At 35.0% G+C, this 15,445-nt stretch overlaps 1 pseudogene; it reads left to right on the forward strand.

Moving 5' to 3' along the window:
• Positions 1–4,250: 4,250 nt before the first annotated feature.
• Positions 4,251–4,349, forward strand: LOC132287368 (small nucleolar RNA R71; annotated as a pseudogene).
• The last annotated feature ends 11,096 nt before the right edge of the window (positions 4,350–15,445 follow it).

Genomic DNA, 15,445 nt, shown 5'->3' on the forward strand with positions numbered 1-15,445 from the left:
GAAGGCGATGGTGAATGCTCAGCCTCATCATGGGATAATGAAGATGCAGAGGCTGAAGACAGTAGTCTAGAGTCAGCTGAGAGGGACTAAGCTGGATCTGCCTCGATATAATCCTCTAACTGCTCCGGCTGCTCATCCTCAACAGGCTGCTCTGAATCCTGGACATGAGATGGTCCTGCTTGATGCTCGGGTTGCTCCTGAATATGAGAGGGCTCGCCTGGCCCTTCTATCCTGGGCCTGACTCGGCGTGGATGATGCCTACTGGCAACAGTCTTTACCCTAGCCATAGCCTGCAAAACAGAAAGAAAAACACTTGCAGAAGAGTCAATTCAGGCATAAAGAAGTGAAGCACAGTAGATAGAAACATGTATGTCAAATACGATAGACAACACAGAACATGAATCTACACAAGTGATGATGGAGCTAAATAAACAGTGACATTAAGTGAAGCATGCTAAACAATATAAGTATAGAATGCATCCAATGTGGAAAACACAGGCATTGGGCATGTATAAGATAACATGGAATCACAAAAAAGTGTGTGTGAAGTGTGGATGCAAATCTGTGAAGTTCTATCGATCACAAAAATGTGAGATCGATCTGAGATAAGTTTGATCAATTTTTGAATGATCGATCGAAGAAAACTTCGATCGATCGAACTGGTAAGGGAAATTCGAAAAGTCACAGATCTGTGACGTGGATGGCACGGGGGCACCCAAGCAAGCTTGTGGGGCCCTCTCACATAACAACACAACAAGATTAGTCACTTGTAAACTCAAAACCATAGTCAGAAACAAATATATACATAAATCTATATACAAATATATATACATACTTAAATCTTCAAAAATTGAAAGAATTCAAGCATGGCAACTCGGATCTAGCAAGGAAACATAAAAAATATGTAGATTGAAACTCAAAACCCAAAATTATAACTCAACTTACCAAAATGGACGAGAAAAGTGTTGCTCGAGAGAGAGACGAGTAGATCTGAGATGAGGGAGAGAGATTCGAGGTTCGGGAATGCCGCCGGAGGTGGGAAAGGTTGGGGTGTGCAGTGGCGAGGGAGATGAGGGCTTAGATCGATGTTGAAATCGATCTAATGACCCTAGAGTTTCATTTTTAAAAACTGGTCCCGACAAGTTCGATTGATCAGGGAAAATTTTTGATCGATCGAATATAGATCGATCTTAAAAATGTTGAGATCGATCTCCCCTCACTAAACGAAAAAATATTTTTTATTTTTGAAATATTTTAAATTTTTGGACATTAAAAATTAAAATTAAAATTAAAAGTATTTTTTGAATTTTTGGAAATAAAAAAAAAAATTGTTTTTGGGATTTTTGAAAATTTTAAAATGAAAATAAAATAAAACAAGTAATTAAAAATAAAAATAAAAAATAAAATGAAATTTTTTTTGGAGTTTTTGAAAATAAAATAGAATAAACCAAAAATATTTTTGTATTTCTGAAAAATTTGAAAACTCTTTTTTTTTATTATTTTGAATTGGAATTTAAAATGCAGTCAAAACAAAAGTCAACAAGGGGTACAGATCGATCAAGCTGAGATCGATCGAAAGTTACTTCGATTGATCGAACAGGTGAAAACTTACAGAGAAGTTTGAACGATGCACAAATAGGCTTTTTTTATGGATCTCAAATTTTTTTCTAAGTGTGGAGTGAAGATCGATGCAAGGATAATTTCGATCGATCTTGGAGTACTCAGATCGATCGAAAGAAATTTTCGAACGATACACAGAGGACTGATTTATGCAGGAAATTTCAGATTGATGGAACAGAGCAATGATTGGATGCAGGGATAGGTGTTCAATTGATCGAACCTCATTTGATATCGATCGAACAGGAATAAATTGCCTATTTTCAGAATGAAAGTGCATGCATACTCAATCAAAATCCTATCCCTGTGTATGAATTCCAAAACATATCTAGACGGCGCAAAAAATGAAAGATAAAATAGAAATGAGGGAAGAATATGGTTGTAAACCCTACGAAGCATTTACTAGTCTTTAACGTCTCTAGCAAGACGTTGAGCTATTTTAGCTCGGTTCAAACATCTTGTAATGCATCCCCTCCTTAATGGGGTGATAAGTACTTTGAATTCCACCCAACAAACGGTTCCCTAACGAACTTGTTGGATTAGGTTCAAAGGAGATTGTTGGTCCTTTGTCAATGTGATCTTTGGGCTTCCATACCCTCTCAAAGCAAGTTTTTGAAACATCGTTCTTTAGTTTCAAGGTCGAAAAAGAACTTTTTGAAGTTTTGGTTTCAAGCAAAGACTTCATTCTTTCATATTCATTGTCTAAACATTTTTCTACAACATTTACTTCTTTATGCTTGTCAAATGAATTTGGGGTCGGATTGAAGATATTCAACTTCACTTTCATATGCCCAAATGAGATTTTCATTACCCCCGTCCTACAATTGATGTTGGCATTTGCGGTTGCCAAGAAAGGACGACCAAGGATAACGGGAATTTGGCTCTTGGGATTCGAAACCGATTCCGTGTCAATGACAACGAAATCGACGGGGAAGAAGAATTTATCAATTTTAATCAAGACATCCTCAATGATACCCCGAGGCTTTTTGATGGATCGGTCTGCAAGTTGTAAAACTACCGACGTCGGTTTCAAGTCTCTTATGCCTAATTTGACATATACCGAGTATGGAAGAAGATTAACACTTGTTCCTAAGTCTAGAAGAGCCCGATTAATGACATGGTCACCAATGATGCAAGAAGTAGTAGGTGAACCGGGGTCCTTGAACTTTGGGAGGGTGTTATGTTGTAAAATAGAGCTCACTTGCTCGGTCAAGACCACTTTCCTAGGTGCTTGGCTCTTGTTCTTCCTCTTTTGGGTGCAAAGATCTTTCAAGAACTTGACATAAGCCGGAATTTGCTTAATTGCATCCAAAAGTGGAAGATTAATCTTCACTTGCCTAAACATTTCAATGATTTCATTGGTCTTGGTCTTTTGTTTATCAAAATAAATGGATCATTTTAAGGCATCCAGAAATAAAGCTCTTGGCTCAAAAACTTTTTCAAAACTTTTGTTTGAAACATCATCAACACAAGAATTTTTTAAATTTTTTTTCAAAGCTTTGTTCAATTCATCCTTCAAATCAATTTTGGACTCACTTTTCAAATCACTTTCTAACACTTTCTCATTTGAATGATTATGCATATACAATGAATGAGGAATATGATGTGAAATGGGACGGGAGTCAACTTTTGGTTGCACTGGTTCACTCTCTTCATTGGACACACCTACTTGGTTGTCCATAATCTTCCCACTTCTCACCGCATTGACATGCTCAATTGTGGGACCTTCCGATGAGGAATGAGTCTCCACAACACATTGTTGCTTTAGTGGGGCATTTAAAGGCATTTTCCCTTTCTCTCTAGCATTTAAGGTACTAGCTATTTACCCTACTTGAGTTTCTAACTTAGCAATGGATTGAGAATGAGGATGAAGCAATTGAGTGTTCGCCTCTAGAGTGCCTAAAGCGGTCAAAACTTTCTCTTCAAAGCCGGGACTCCTAGAATTTCCTTGAGAATATAATGGTTGATTAGGGAAATGAAAATTAGAGAATTGGTTTCCATGTGATTGAAATGATGATGATCTAAAACCTTGGGAACCTTGGCCTTGCATTGGTGGCGGAACATACTTCCCTTGAAAACTACCTTGGGGAGGGTTTGAGCCTTCCCCTTGGCTTTTCCAAGAAAAGTTTGAATGGTTGCTCCAACTTGAATTATAATGAGTGCCATAGAGATTATTCCCTTGATTAACAAATGTAGCATTGACTTGCTCATGGGGCTCACTTTGCACATGTCCATGGGGACAATTGGAAGTAGAATGCAAGACACTTGAACAAGTCATGCAAGATTCATTAGATGCACGATGATGAATATGAGTAGGGGAGGAAGATACTTGATTCGCCGAATTTTGGTTGATCAAAAATTGGTCAAACCTTTGAGATAATGATTTCATCTCGGCGACTATGTCATTGGAGTTGTCAACTTGATATAAGCCAACATTCTTCTTTCCACCTAGGTTTTTACCATTTTTAAAAGATAAGGACCTATGCGTAGAATTTTCACTCATACTTTCATACAATTGCCACACATCATTTTCATGCTTATCAAGATAAGAACCACCCATAGATGTATCAACCATACCCTTGTGATTATCCGGTAAATTTTCAAAGAAATATTAAACTAATTGTCACTTAGGTATGTCATGATGTGGGCACTTCTTAAGCAAGTCATTGAATCTTTCCCATGCCTTATGAAACATTTCCCCATCCCCTTGAGAAAATTCTCTAATTGAAGTTCTCATAGCATTGGTCTTAGAAACCGGATAGTACTTTTTCAAGAACTCTTGTTGCATTTCTGCCCAAGAGGTTATCGAAAAGGCCTAAGATTATTGAACCAATATTCTGCCTTGTCTTTAAGGGTGAAAGGAAAAAGTTTAGGGAAAATTACATATAAATGGAGTCAAAGTTTCATATTTACTTAGAGACTGAGTCAAAGTTCCATATTTCTCTAAAATGGATTGCTGAGGTGGCACATGATTTTTTACTGTTTAAAAAATTGTGGTGCCTAAAATGCCCTTCCCTAATAAAAAAATAGTACCTTCAGTTCAAAAAAGTAGTACCTTCAATTCAAAAAAGTAGTACCTTCGGAGAAAAAGTAGTACCTTCGCGAGTGTTTTTTAAACATGGTACCTGGACGCCAAAAAGTAGTACCTTCAGTTCAAAAAAGTAGTACCTTCGAAGAAAAAGTAGTACCTTCGCGGAAGGGTATTTTAGGCATCACAATTTCTAAACAGTAAAAAACCATGTGCCACCTCAGCAATCCATTTTAGAGAAATATAGAACTTTGACTCAGCCTCTAAGTAAATATGGAACTTTAACTCCGTTTATATGTAATTTTCCCAAAAGTTTAAATCTTAAAACTTCTTCCGGCATGTCCAAGTATTTCACGGTGGAACACACTTCAAGAAACTCATCCAAATGCTTATAAGGTTCTTCATTTAGAAGTCCATGATAGTTAGGAAGCTTTTGAATGGTTTGTGGTTTGATTTCATAGTGATGTGCTCTAAATGGGGACAATTGAATGCAAGTGGGCGCATTATATTCATTAAGCACATAATGGTCTCTTAATGCAATGGGAGGATTCACAATTGGTGGTGCTACACGAACACCTTGATTAGCTTGAACCATAGGAGGTTGTGGAGCAAAGAGTGGTTGAGGCATTTCCAATGGAATTTGGCCTTGTTGTTGTGGTGGAATGAATAGTCTAAGCATGCCTAATGGTACTTTGATGTTTTCATGATGCACATTAGGGTGGAGGATGCCTTGTTGGTCTATGTAACCAAGGTCCTCTACATGGTCGTCATTCAAATTCTCCATTGGTGAAATGGAGTGATGAGAACTACCTCTTCCCCTAGGATTGTAAATAACCGATTCAAGATGAAAATTAAGAGGGACAAGAGTAGGATTTAACGACCTATGACCATGTATGCACTAGCAAAGGCAAATAAAAAGCAAATAAGCAGGTAACAAACACTTCGCCCCCACAACAAATCAATCGACAAATCTTCACATACAATGATGCCATGCTCCCATGCTTGAACAACATGCGAGGAAAAGTAAATTGCCTCCACGCGGGCTCACGATTTATCTAAGAAATGAAAAACAAGCCTCCACGCGGGCCGACCATTTAACTAGAGCTTGAGTTAGAAAGATCTCACAAATGGTCCTTAAGCAACTTCAATTCATTTTCAACTTCCAAGTTTTGCTATGCTTTGCAATTTTTTTAGATTTTTAGTCCTTTTTGTGCTTAGCTTAGCTCCTTACTTTGAATTTTCCTTTGCTCAACTTCCTTCACTCAATTCACCTAGCCAAAAAAGAACGAACACAATAAGTAACCAAAAATAAAAATAAAGTAAAGACACGATCAAAAGAGTACTAATTCCTAAATGTTTCCAAAACACGGCGTTGCCAATTCAATCCCCGGCAATGGCGCCAAAATTTGACGGTAGGCCATTCCTATATGCCAAAATAATGTAGTGAATGCACGGTTCAAGAAAAGCCTTTTGGGTCAAGTTTAAATTTATAAAAACCACTACTACCACTACTACTAACGTAGCAAAGGTGAGTAGGGATCATCCCAAGGGATTGGAGGGCTACTAGTAATGGAAACAATGCTTAGGGTTAGTAGGTCGAGTGATCAAAGGTAGATTGTTTGGTTTGATTATACTACAATTAAGATTAAGCAAGCTCAATATAAAACAAGTAATTAAAGGATAGAGAAAACAAAAGAGATAGAGGTCTTGAGACTTAGAGATCACCACTAAGCATCACCTTTCTATACACTCAATTCATAATTAATGAGGGGGAAAACATAGTTGCAACAATAGTGAGTGTGTGTGGTTGTTACAATAAGCATGGATGACTAATTAAGTGTATATTGTATAAACAACATAATGAATAGCACAATATATCAAACTAAGCCATTAATCCTTCCTTTAAGCTCACAATCCAAATACATCACATAATTAGAGAAATATACTACTTGCATTCATAAGTATGGAATATCAAACAACAAGAATGGATTGTCCCCCATTTAACAACTAAGGTAACTACACTACATCTAAGCTAATGACATGAGAATTAAACTAATTGAACTAAAGGAGAGGCACAATCCATCAAGAAATGAGTATGAACCATCAAATAAACCGCAAGAGCATTATATTAAGCACTATGTCTTGACAATCTCTAAATCTATAGCATCAATACACATAGACATGCACCAACAACACAAGAGATAAAGATAAACACATGAACATCTATTCTAGTATACATAGACATATGGATAGAATGAAATGATCAATTGGAAGAATTAAACCACACAAATCGTTGAATAAATAAGATCTATGTATATAAATATGTCAAAACATGTATTATAACACAAATCCCTTCAAAAATACATAAATCAAGGTAAAGAAAGCATGCTTAGGGCTAACTCTAGCCCCAAGAGGATGTTTAGCCACTCATGAATAGTGTCTTCCAACCCACAAGAGCTATCTCCATGTTAGAAATGCTCTTCTTCTTGAGGTAGATGGAAGACCTCCCAAGAATGTGTCTCTAGCCTCCTCTTCTCTTTTCTTCCTCTCTAAGAATAATCAAAAAATTGTATATATCAACTCTTAAAAGCATCTGTGTAAAAGTGGCTCATAATCCTTATATAGGTAGCTCAAATGTCACACCCAATGGTCTAGGCTCGTACACAAGGGTTCCTCCAATGATTGCACAATGAGACAACTTTTAATGAGCTGGAAATTAATTTAATTCACACTTGAGAGGGTTCGATCGATCGAACCAATGCTAAGATCGATCGAACTTGGTTGAGATCTATCAAACTTTGGCTAGATTGATCCTCCCATGGAGGCGCCTTTTTGGATAAGGACAGATCTGAGATATTTTGGGAAAAGAGACAAAAGTGGTAGGTGGTACAACAGGATAAGATGAAATTTTTTCGATTGATCTGAGAATTGTTGGATCGATTGAACTTTGTGGGATCTTTGGATAAGGACAAAAGAGCTTGGATCCATTTTTGAGAGTCTAGATCGATGAACTTTCGATCGATCTAAGTATTATTGAGATCGATGAACTTTCGATCGATCTAAGTATTCTTGAGATCAATCGAACATGCTGATTTCCACTCTTTGTTTCATTCTGCTTCCACTTTGCTCCTTTCTTCCATCCAGCTTGAGTTAGCTTCTTTTAAGCTCTTATTTGGCTGAATTAGCTTATTTTGGGGATAAGCACCTAAAAAGGACAATAACATGAAATTAGTCTAAAACAGGAAAGTAAGATAGATAAAGGTTTTAAAATACCTAAGCTTAAGGGGTTTAAATGCACACTTTTCAGCGCTTATCACATTACTGGGAAAAAAACATTACCTACTTGTTCTTCTAATTGAAAACTTAATTATAATATTTTTACAAGAATTTGCCTAGATCGAACTTCATATGTTTAATTTTCGTTTTTTATTATTATTATTATTATTTATTTATTTATGTACTATTGTAAAGAAGGAATGAGAAGACTGTTGAATTCTAAGTTCACAAAAAATTAACAATCTGAAGAGTTTTTTTAACAAGTTTTGGTGTTAATACTAATAATATACATGGTCTTTGTGTAAGAAATTTCTAATACAAATCAACTAATAGATCCAATGCATAAATTTCATAAGAAGACATACCAGATATAGAAACTCAGTTTGGAGAGAACTATAGCGGAAACAATCTTCAACCCTCTCCTATGTCTATAAAATCGGATGATGGACTCTAAGGCCTTTTACGCATATATATAGTGAGGGTTGGGATCGTTTCATTCATACGTGAAGAGATGTGTTGGTTCCATCAATCGACACAACTCTTTATATGTGACTATTCATTTTAAGGGTGCAACCTTTCTTATATGCATATATAAATAATATATTTAATTAATTATTGATAGACTACTAATTTGCTTACATTCTCCCACTTAGTCTAAAAATAATTAATTCCGATCACTTCAAGATCAAAATGATCATTGCATGTACTACAAAATTAATCCATATATTCATAAGAAACACCTCTACTATTTAATTTGGAATACCTTTGAGTTTACTAATATGGGATCAAGGGCGTCATTATATCATCAATGATATAAGATACCAATGGTGATTGATACTAACAAACTCAACTCCAAAGTCACATATATACAACATGTGAAAATATTTTAATAAAATATTCATTCCATGCATGGGTCCTACCGTGTCTTAATAAGGACACACCATGTCTCAAAACAGAACACTTAAATCACAAAATTTTCCATACACACATGCACTAATATGAAAAAATCTAGTAAATGAGGATAATAATTGTGATCACAAAATAAAATTGTCTTTACCTAAGCCAAATGTGACCTCCCACTAACTAAGTAAATTAATGTTGTCAAAGAGAAATATGCATGCTTACTGTACAACATTAGCGGCAAACCCGTAGTTGGGATCAACAATCTTTTGTTGGGTATCAATGTGCTCAATCAGACACTAGCTGGTTCTGATTCCTCTATTTTACAATAAGGTATTAACGGTCATATTTTTAAACCAACTTAAACTCTTGTTGTTTCTTTAATACAAGACTGTAGCGAAATTATTGACCTGAAGTTCAAAACTGATATTTTATAATGCATGAAACGTGGCCTTATAACATGCAAATAAAATCCGCTTCTATCACTTTTCATAATAGTAAAACAATACTTGAAATGAATTTGTATAATGTCCTGACAACCAATAAAGTCAATTTTTACCACTCCTATAAAGATATGGTTTTTAATTATTTGCAGATATCTTATAAATTTCTTTGCCACGTACTATAGATCCAAACCAGGATCACTGTGAAATCTACCGATAGCAAATGTTATATTATAGTTAACCATATGCAGACTTGAGCATACATTAGGTTCCCAAAGGCGTAGAAAATGTCTTTTACCTAATACTGCTATAGTTATTTTCTTGGTAATTGGATTACCAAATTTCTCAACTTTTACAATAGGTACAATTCTACTTCTATAGTGTTATATGTCAAATACTTCCAGAACTTTATCTCATTACGTTCTTTGTGATAATCCAAGAATTTTACAAGATTGATTTAGATGAAACTTAATGCCAATAAAGAGGCTTCACCAACACCTTCATCTCAAATGTTTGAGAAGTTAAATTGTTTAATTTCATATACAATAATGTCACTATCATCCACATTTAACATTAAAGATGAATTTTACTCCCACTGACTTTGAGAATAACTAAGGCCACATATTTACAGTTTAATTTATGGGAATGTCAACTAAACTTTCCAAAATTAATTAAAAAATGTCTCAAAACAATTAACTCTAAATGGAATCAACATAACATATAATAATATTTCCTTTGGGCCAAAATTATCATATATTAGTCTCCCACTAGTGAAATAATTTTCACATTTGAAGCTAATTAATCATAGAAAACACAATAATAACTTATACTCCTTTGGGCGTAGTGAGTCATCAGTTGTGTCTTCTACACTAATTACCTCAATCCGCTTAGTTGGACAAACTCAATGATCCACCTTTGGGCTTGATCATTGATGTCTTTACTAAACGCCAACACAATCCTTTAACTTTAACAAAATAATAATTTTGTCACTAGTTACAAATATCGTTAAATTTTTCATGAGTGTACCACTTTGGTGACTAAACACTCAATCGAATTTAATGACACTTGCACTTAGAATTGCAAAATATAATTCACTTTTCCCAATTGAATCAAGACATATACATATACATATTATACAATAATTTATAACATGAGACACATGCATAATTATGTATATAATTTCAATAACATGTATAATTTCATAAATTTGTATACTATGAAACTTTAAATTAATCATTGACTATGCCATGTATATCATCAAAAATATAAAACATTTAACTAGTGATGATAATTTATGTAAATTAATATTTAAGGGACAAAATAAGATCCAAAATTTGTCAAAAATTTATCCATGTTATACAAACCAATTAAAATATTAACTTAGCGACCCTTATTCATAGAGTAAGTAGGGGTGCATGCAACATACATGACTCTGGGTGGAGAGACATGATTATTGGTTTAAATTCAAAAGACATATATGTTGGTTTAATCCTAAAAGACATGTCTGTTAATTCCAACTCCACATGACTTTTGATTGACCCAAACTAAAATATGTAATGGTACGTTGAAATATATAACACTTCACAATCAATGTTAACTGCACGTTGTTGTCATGCACATTCCAATTGAGTTTATAGCAAAACACCTTTAGAATACCACACGCATAACTCTTCGTGCATAGACCACAAAGCCTGCATACCGGTGCATGCAATATGTATGACACTGTAGGTACAGAGATATGTCTATTGGTTCAAATCCAAAAAGACATGTCTATTGCTTCAAATCCAAAAGACACGACTATTATTTTAGACTCCAAAAGTTATGATTTTTGAGAACATTTGTAACCCAAACAAAAAACATGCAATGGTACGTTGAATTGGTGGTTTGTTTCAACCTACAACCGACATAAAGAATCATACATATTCTGCATGTGATTAACACAACTGTCATAAACAATTATGACTATGCATGTGACTAAGGATAACCCTTTATATGAGTTCATGCATAAATTGAAATAGGAAATATTCACAAATGAAAAATGTTGGTGTGTCATGAACACTCATTGTCCCATAAATACCCAATGACGTTGATGTCCAACATATTCACGTTAAAACATTCTTGTAAAGACCGACTCATATATGTCATATTTAAGTACATGCATATGGACGTATATTATATATAGCGTGATACGTGATGATTAGTGGGTACATTCGTAAAACAACACCACAGAGAAAATCAAACCAACATTGTTTGTGTTCTTCTTTATATATATATATATATATATATATATATTACATCCGAAATGTCGGTTAATAAATGACCAACCACAATTACCAGGAATTTCAAAGAACAGTTGTGACTGTTCAATTTAACTATTTCAATTTCTTTGTCACAAGGTCTGTGTATTACGAGAATTGTAAAAGTTTTTTTTGATCTCTTTGGTTACAATATATGACATATATCTACAAAAAAATATCAATTATATACAAGCACATGTCATACACTTTTACTAAAATTGGACGCATATAATTATCTCTAGTTTCTTTGTATAAGAATTCTAATTTCAGTGTGTATAAACATAAAGCACAATAATGTTCTAATTAATAAGTCTCTCTGTGTTCAATATACTCCATGTATATATTGCAGGGAAATTACATACGTAAAATAAATTTATGTATTCAAATCCATGTCGGCTCTGATACCACATGTAAGAAAATTCTAATACAAATCAACTCGTGGATCCAATGCATAAATTTCATAAGAAGACATACCAGATAAAGAAACTCAGTTTGGAGAGAACTATAGCGGAATCAATCTTCAACCCTCTCATATGCCTGTAATATCAGAGTATGGACTCCAAAGCCTTTTATGCATATATATATAGTGTAAGTAAATGAGTAGTCTATCAGAGTAAAAAAGTATGCATTCGGAGATATAGGAAAAGAGTCAAAGAAGACAAGGAGGAAAAGATGTTGTTGGAGGTAATAGAAGTTATTCTTGTGAAGTGATCATTTTATCTACAATAATAATTTTAGAGCACCAATAACAGTTCGCAAAATATGAGAAAAATGTGCATATATATTGTGTCACTCAATAACTGACAATAGTCTAACATCACATTCGTTTTGTTTTTGCACCACATTCATTGTATAACAACTCTGCATTACGATATATCATGTTACTTGGCACCGGACATTTGGAGATGATTCTACTTGTGCGATCAAAACTATAGTTATTTTGTATAAAAAAAAATATATAAAAAAATTAAAAAATTTCAAACCAGTCTCTAATTTTTCATCTTAACAATACCCCAAAAATCTGACACTTTAAAAGACTACCATAAATCTTTGGTTAAATGTGCTAAACTCTCCCGAACCATCCAACTTCTCCAAAAATATTTCTGAACTATTTTTTTTTTCTCTCTTTAAAGTAAATTATTGGGTGAACTCAATCAATCATAGAGTCTTCTCCATCCCTGCCTCGTCATATTCATCTGTGGATTATGAAAATGTCATTGAAGATGATGAAGGTATAAAGGGGGTAATATATAAATTTTGTATTTAAGATTTTTTTTTTTTTTTTTTTTTTGGCACTATAAGCTTATAACCATGGTCAACAAAAATAATAATAATAATGATAATAATTATAAAATCTCTAACATGTATTCCCATCACATCATCTCATGCCGAGCAAGAGAGAGGGGGGTGAAGGTGATGGTAGCCGGCAAGCGAGAGAGAGTTCGGCGTTGTAGAGCACGGCCAGTGGAGAGCTCGGCGGTGCAAAACAACGACTAGAGAAGTCGCGATTCCGGTGCAAATCAGAGACTGGCACAGCGGCAACGGATCCGACGTTGGCCACGACGGCTTATGCACGCCGGCGATTGACAAAAAAAGGGGCAATATGGGCAGTGAATGAATTTCAGCAGTGCTCGGATGGGGGCGAGACGGTGACGGCGAGCTTTCGTAGCGGTGGGCGACGGGATTGTGGAGAGGACTCAGCTGCGATTAGGTGCTTCGTAGCGTGATGGCAGTGGTGAACTTGCATTCGAATGATGGAAATTAAGGGCATTTTAGTCCTTTCATGCGTCCAAGGGCAGTATGGTATTTTAAAATAAGTCAACTGTTTTTAACGGTGAACATTCACCGGAACTTGGTCGGATGGGGTGACTGCAACTTTTTTGCATAGTTCAGGGGGTTTCTTACATTTTTTAAAGTACAGGGGATTTCTTACAGGTTTCTCCATTGTTGAAGAGTTTTTTTTGCACTTAACCCTAAAAAAAAAATAGAATGTTGTGACTGGCCTGATATTTAGTAACCGCAATTCCCAAGGTACCAAATAATATCCCGAGAGAGAGAGAGAGAGAGTGGTAAATAAGTAGAACCTGACGCCCAATGTTTTGCTGGACTAGCCCAACACTGTGTTTTAGTATGCTAGTGGTGGGGATTGGGCCGAAGATTTGTTTGGTGAGAAACAAAATATTAGGGCTTAAATCCAATGACTTGATGTTCAAACATAGGGCCTAGTGTAAGGGATTGAGTTGAGCCTCTCATACGCCATCCACTATAAAGAAAGAAAATATCAGTTTATACAAAAGAAAGATCCAGAGCGGACGTCCAAAGCTAATTTGAGATGAAATAATTAAAAATAATTTTAAAACATTAAATATAACAGTGTGGTGAGTTCACTGAGTTGTGATACAAAAAAATAATAGTAATTCATGTTTACTGTTATATTTTAAATAATAGTGATAAATATAATTATTTTTACTGTTATATTTAAATAATTATTTTTACTAATTATTTATATTTTTACCAACTAAATATAAATAATTAGTAAAAATAATTTAGTACATTAAATTATTTTTAATGTTTTAATTTCAAAACATTAAAAATAATTTCAAAACATTAAATATAACAGTGTGATAACTGTACTGTTATTTAATGTTATAACAGTGTGATAACATTAAATATAACTGTATTAAATTATCTTTTTAAGCATTATGCCCTTTGAATATGCGTTTCCTTTTTGACAAATTAATGAAAAATATTATTTCTTAAAGTCAAAACAAAGCTAAAGAAATCACCATTAATATGAGAGATACAAGAGATATGAAAAATTGATCAAACCAACGTCCAAGGAATTGTCAAAGACTCATTTTAATATCCAAATGCTACGAACGTAACATGTCTCATACTTTATGACTGGTTACCATAAAATTCATATCAAGTAATGGTGTTAACATAGTATTATCAAATGGTTAAATTTTAAAGGAATAATTTCACTTACTTCCCTCGAGGTTAGGCTAAATTACAAATAATATTCTTAACGTTTCAATAACTACACCAATCTCCCTCAAAGTTGGCTCCCTTGTCACACTTTGCCCCTTCCAGTGACGGACAGCGCTAGTCAATAACGGTTTTTGATGATGTCAGCCATTTTTGAGCATGAAATGTCACATTTGCCCTTACTATAATTATAAAGATATTTTCACCCTTACTTTTGAATTGAAAATTACTTATATGCCCTCAAAACAATCCCAATTTATACATCTTCTCTCCCTAATACCTATTACTCCGTACAAGAATGGTTCTCTTACATACATAATATATATATACACACACACACACACACACATAGCTGCAAATCGTCGCCGCGACAGCAGATCGCTGCCGAAATCGATGGAGCCCCTGGCCGCCGGAATCTATGGAAACCTTCCGTCGACAGAGCAACTCTCCTCCTCAGCTCCGCCGTCCGCAGCTGCTCCCTAATCCAAAAACCACCCCCTATCGATCAAGAGCTATTTGAGTTCTTCATCGATCTGAACTCCGCAATCAACCCAATCAACAACATCATCTTCTGCGAAAACATAATCCCTACGACGACGATTAAGACGAACTCAATGAGTACCAGAAGAGCAACTACTTCATCGTTGTCAAATCATCGTCATTTCACAAGTTTTGCAGCTTTCAGTTGATCGGTGATTCGAATCACTTCACCAGTGAGAACCGGTCGAGCTCGCTACGGTTTCTGAATTCGGATTTGCATCCGATCAGGAGTTTCACCAGGTGCGACTTCTTCGGTGAATATTATGGCAATCACGTCCATGTCGGCGAAGTCGAGGCGACAGATGTTCATGTTTGGATCGATGAAGGTAAGCCGGAGATAGTAGCTCTACTCCGCC

Source organism: Cornus florida, unplaced genomic scaffold, assembly GCF_030987335.1.
Source record: "Cornus florida cultivar Cherokee Brave unplaced genomic scaffold, ASM3098733v1 CherokeeBrave_3.0.0_Hap2_Chr11, whole genome shotgun sequence".
NCBI lineage: Eukaryota > Viridiplantae > Streptophyta > Magnoliopsida > Cornales > Cornaceae > Cornus > Cornus florida.